Below are 5671 nucleotides of genomic sequence, written 5' to 3' on the forward strand. Positions count from 1 at the left end.
CCGGTCTGGCAAGAGGTTCTCTTCTTTCACGTAGTCCCTTGAAAGCCTAGGTTCTGCGGGGGTGGGGGCCTTCTTTTGCTCTTGGTCTCAGCTCTGGGGACTCTGCTAATCTCTTCTTTTCCATGGTTTGGTTGGCCTACTTGGGAAGCTGGGTGTTTTTTTATTTTTTATTTTCTTAATGTTTATGTTGGAGACAGACTGTGAACGGGAAGGGGGGCAGAGGGAGAGGGAGACACAGACCCCGAAGCAGCCCCCAGGCTGTCAGCACAGAGCCCGACGCGGGGCTCGAACCCATGAACCGTGAGATCGTGACCCGGGCCGAGGTCGGGCACTCAGCCCACGGAGCCACCCAGGAGCCCCGAGCTGGGTTTTTTCAAAGCATCTTCAATCCTCCCTGTAGCCATCTTCTTGGTTCCCCCCCACCCCTCCCGTCACCTCACCATGACCTTCCCACCTTCCATTCCTCACTGCCTCACGCTTCCTGGATTGTCAGCGGGCCATTTTCCAGACAGGGAGAAGGACCGGTGCAAGACGCCATTCAGAGGAATGGTCGTTCAGGTTGATACTCTCACCTTTACGACTATACTTTCTCTGCTCCTCCCAGAAAGCCAGCCTTGGGTGATGCTGCATGCCAGGCTCCGTGCAAGGTGTTCTAGGAACACAAGGGCAACACGGGGAAAGTGCTGCCTCGTGCTCTCAAGGGGCAGCATGTGGCTCAGGTCCTTGGGGAATTTCCTCCCAATGGACCTACACGTCCTGTTAAAGACCCCACCTCCCTTGAGAAGCTGCGATAAAGCACACACGGCTTTGCCTGTCTCCATTGGGCTCCACAGGCCGCCATTTTGAGCACAGTGTGAGGGCAGTAAGTGCCTCACTGACACAGGGTTGTCTTCAGGTCTTCAGATTCTCTGGTTTGGGCAGAGCCTGAAACCAGTATGTTCTGGGTCCCCTGCTCTCATAGGTCCCCAGGTCGAGTGCCCACTGGCCTGCACGCCGCAGCCTTATCCAACAGTGGGGACTGCCCCCACACGCAGCCTCTGTTGAGTCAGCTGGGGGCAATAGTGACAGGGATCGCCACAGGATGTGTCTGGTTCAGCCTCTTCCGCAGCCACCTCAAACTCACCCCTTGGTCCTTCAGAGGGGCTACCACTGCCCGTGGTCTCCCTGTCGGCACCCATCTTGGGATGGTGAGTCCCTTGAACCCACCATCTTGGGATGGTGACCCCAAGGAAAAGAGAGGAGCAGCGCCTCCTCAACCCGCCGGCCCACAGCTCTGGCTGGTTTGATGCAAGGCCTCAGCGCTGGGCCTCCCCCGCCCCGTCTCTCCTGCCCCACTGGGATCATGCTGGTGTTGGGCTACTGTGACTGCCGAACTCTGCAGAGGTCTGGAAACGCAGCATCCCGGCACGTGGTCACCTGACCTCCTTGCGGCCTGTCTACGGGGTGGGGGGTCTAACCCAAGGGCCTCTGAAGCCACATTGCCACTATCGGGCCCCTCAACCCTGAAGCTGTTGCCCGCCGATGCCCAGAGTGTGGGAACTGCACTCAGAGCCTGCTGGAGACGGAAGGCCTTCCCCAGCTAGTAGCAGAGTCTGACATTTTCACCTTTGGTCGCCTAACAAAACTTGGTAAGTGGGGCTTCCTCTTCCCGGACTCTGCGTGGACTAAGGGTTATGTGATGAGGGGCCGAGGCGACGAGGATCCCTCTCATCAGTTTCCTCTCGGCCCGGGCAGGGCGAAGAAGCCAATGGTGACGGCAGACATTATGTGCATCGTATAGAATTCATTTTTCTTTCACGTTCTTAGGAAGCAGAACTTTAGGCCCTGCTTTCTTTACGGCCGGCTCCACCAAGTCCCGGCCTCTCATGGGAGGTTGGGGCAGGCTTCCTTCCAATCAGAGATTTTCCTCCCCACTCCTCTCTAGCATTGTGATTTCCCCCCAGAAACCCCCACAGAAAGCACATGACCTGTGCCGAACATCTACTGAGTGACATTCAGGGCCCCGACTAGAAATGCAGAGCTCACGTGCACGGTTCCCATCTCTTGATGAGACCTGCTCTTCCTCTTTCATTCTGTACTTTCTAATGACCCCAGGCAGTTCCACTTCTCCTTTCTGAACAGTCTGGTCAAGGAAGCGTCAGGCTGAGCCTGGGGGGAGTTATGAAGTGCTGACTTCATCTCCACACAGGACCACTGGAGGAGAGGCTACGAATAAATTTGAACTTGCAGAGCTCTCTGACCATGGATCCCACCCCCTAGCTCTGTCCCAGCCTCCTACCCAACAGGGACCGCTCCCTCCAGCTGGTGGGCCACAGACCCACACTTGGCTCAGGCAGGCAATGCAGATACATGAAGCTCAGCCCATGTAGGGCAGCTGGGAGTAGTGGGGAGTGTGGCAAACTGAGGAGGGAGTGCCTGTCTGCCTAGAGCAGGCAGCTGACCTTTGGTTCTATCCCACGCTGCCCTGTGGGAGTTCAGGCCCAGTGTTGCCATATCTTGCAACGTGTCAAGAAAAGCCCAAATCAGAATTTATACATGAAATCTCCCAATTTTATTTTATTTTATTTTATTTTGCTTATTTATTTTTGAGAGAAAGAGAGCATGAGCAGGGGAAGAGCAGAGAGAGAGGGGGACAGAGACTCCAAAGCAGGCTCCAGGCTCTGAGCTGTCAGCACAGAGCCCGACGCGGGGCTCAAACTCACAGACTGTGAGATCATGACCTGAGCCAAAGTGGGATGCTCAACCGATGGAGCCACTCAGGCGCCCCGAAACCTCTCAATTTTCAAAACGCCCTGCAGCCCGAGTAAAATATGGTTGTGGAACAGGCTGGCCCCTACTATTTGCAGGACCTGGGGCCAAAGTACAAACAGAGGCCACATAGCGTATGTCTAAGTATTTACACATTATAAATCAGGCTTACAAAATATATGAAATATGGTAAGCAAAATATGTTCTCTTCTCCTGCAAACATACCTGTATACCAGCCTGGAAGATGAGGTTTGAATTTCGAATTCTTGGGTGCTTCAGAATTTTGTATTAGCACCAGGTGGCCCACGAACAAACGGCCCCAAGACAGCAGCCTGTCCTCTTCCTGTCCCTCCCCTGGCTCCCCCTCAGCGGCCCCACACTCATGTTGGTGTGCATCCCAGCCTACAAGACTGGGTTCCACCCGCACCCCTCTGGCGCAGACAGCCTTCCCTTGGCCATCCCTAGGGTCCAAAGGTGCATATGCCGGTGGTGTGGTCTATCCCGAAGAAGAAGTATCCGGGAAGAGGGCTGCAACTCCTGGAAGCCAGCCCAGGACCACTCAGGCGGGGGGATTCTGGTGTCCTGGTATACGGAGCATGGTTTACTACACTTGATCTTAGCCAAAAGGCCGAGGAGCGATCGGAGCATGGTTTACAAGGGGACAGAGGGCCTTGGGTGGGCATGACCCGTTGGGTCTAAGATCTTTGCCCCATGAGAAAGAGTCTAGCTGGAGGCCCAGTGCCCGTTCCTGGCGGTCCGGAATAGGGACCTCTTCTGCCCGGGTCTGAGGTGGCACTGGAGAGGTTTGCCACCTCTCTTGGCCAACGATGTCTCCCTGGAAAGCCCGGGCGAAAGGAAGGCTCCGTGCGGCAAGAAATGGACGCGTGACCGCGTCATCGTTATCTGTGACTTTGGCGCGAGGCTTCCTGGGGAATGCTGATTTCCCCGCCCGCCACCCTCTGTGTTCGTCTCTTACTAGCAGTGTTATTCCCTGAGTTAGAGTCAACGCAAGTTACAGGAAAGCCAGATTTTTAGTCTTCGGGTTGAGAAGTGTGGGTGGGGAGAGAAAGGGAGGCAAAGTCAACTCAAAGGTCATGGGGTTGCCATCTGCTGGACCCAAACTTACCAGCAGTTTATTAATACCTCCAACCAAAGTACCAGTGCGGTTGCAGGTTTTACAGTAAAGGAGGTGAGCCAGCTGCGTGCCCCCCTCCTTTCCAGGACAGACATGCTGTCCCTCTCTGCCCCCTGCCCCACCCCAGCCACCTTCCCCCTCACAGGTTTCAGTGCCCCCAAGTGCCTACTGGGCAGGAATTCCAAGGGAGGAGGAAAAGGGCTAGTGAGCTCAGACCCACACGAAGGTGGTGGATTAAATACTCTTTTACCCCTGTCAGAGAGGACTGACATTTTAAGAGGCACCTAAAAGAGGAATGCCTGACCCAAAGGAGGGAGTGCCTAATGGTGGCATTTTAGGCTTTGGAGCAAGTGTGTAGGGCAGATAATTGAATGGAATTGTTGCCATGTGGATGACCCCCGCACTGCACTGGCCTCGTGTGGGTCCCAGGGAAACAGGAAGTGAGGATAAGAACTAAGACATCCCTCCTAAAAAGCTTGTTTCCCAACTGCTCCCACGTATCATGGAGCCAATCTATTTCGAGGAAAAGAGACTAAAAACTTGATCTTGGTTTGAAGACTCTACCAGCAGGCAGAGATAAGAAGCTCCCTTTTGGAGGACTTTTCTAGGGCAATTTTCACAGCTGAATTCCATGGCTGCCCGGGAGGTGTGTCCGGCTCCTTCTGGAAGATTACTGGGGAGAGACTGCTGAGCTTGTCTCTCTACATAGAAAGGAAGATTAGGAGCAGTAGGAAGGCCTGAAAATCGACCTCTCAAAGCCATTCCCCCTTCCCTTTTTCCTTACTCCAGAATTCTCATTTTGTCCAGGATGGTGACATCCCCAGCTAGAAAGATTGCATTTCCCAGACTCCCTGGCAGCTAGGCATGGCCATGTGACCCAGACCAGTGAGATAGAAGCAGAAGTTGCTGGTTGGGCTTAAGGGAAAGCTCCATAAAAGGTGGGCCTATCTCAGGGCGCCTGGGTGGCTCAGTGGGGCGAGCGTCTAATTCTGTCTCATGCGGGAGCCAAGGAATTTAACAACCAAACAAGGAATTTAAACCGTTCCCCCCCCATCAGTGGTTCTCGACTGGGGGTGATTTTGTCCCTCGGGGGCCATGTGGCAATGTCTGGAGACATGTTTGGCTGTTACAGTTTGGGAGACAGGTGATGAACAGAGGCCAGGGGTGCTGCTAAAGTTGCTACGCGTAGGGGCGCCTGGGTGGCTCAGTCGGTTGAGCGTCCGACTTCAGCCAGGTCACGATCTCGCGATCCTTGAGTTCGAGCCCCGCGTCAGGCTCTGGGCTGATGGCTCAGAGCCTGGAGCCTGTTTCTGATTCTGTGTCTCCCTCTCTCTCTGCCCCTCCCCCGTTCATGCTCTGTCTCTCTCTGTCCCAAAAATAAATAAACGTTGAAAAAAAAATTAAAAAAAAATAAATAAAGTTGCTACGCACACAGGACAAACTCCACGACGAACAACTGTCCAGCCTCAGGGTCAGCAGCACGGAGGCTGAGAAACCCAGCAGGTAGCCCCAGTTGCTTCCAGACCACTAGACTTTAGCCTGCTCACCTGTCCTGGCACCCTTATCACCCCCTCCTCTCTTGGGAACAAACCCCATGAAGTGGCCAGGCTGAAAAGTTCATGTTGGGGGCCGTATCTGGCACTTTCCTTTCGCTACTTTGCTCTTCCTCTGTGCTATTTTTCTCTGCCTAGAATCGCTCTGTCATGTTTTCACGGGTTCTTGAGATGGGGCCCAGGAATCTTCTTGATTTTTAGTAAGATTCGCCGGTGGTTCTGATCTCAGTGACAT

Source organism: Felis catus, chromosome B3, assembly GCF_018350175.1.
Source record: "Felis catus isolate Fca126 chromosome B3, F.catus_Fca126_mat1.0, whole genome shotgun sequence".
Classification (NCBI taxonomy): domain Eukaryota; kingdom Metazoa; phylum Chordata; class Mammalia; order Carnivora; family Felidae; genus Felis; species Felis catus.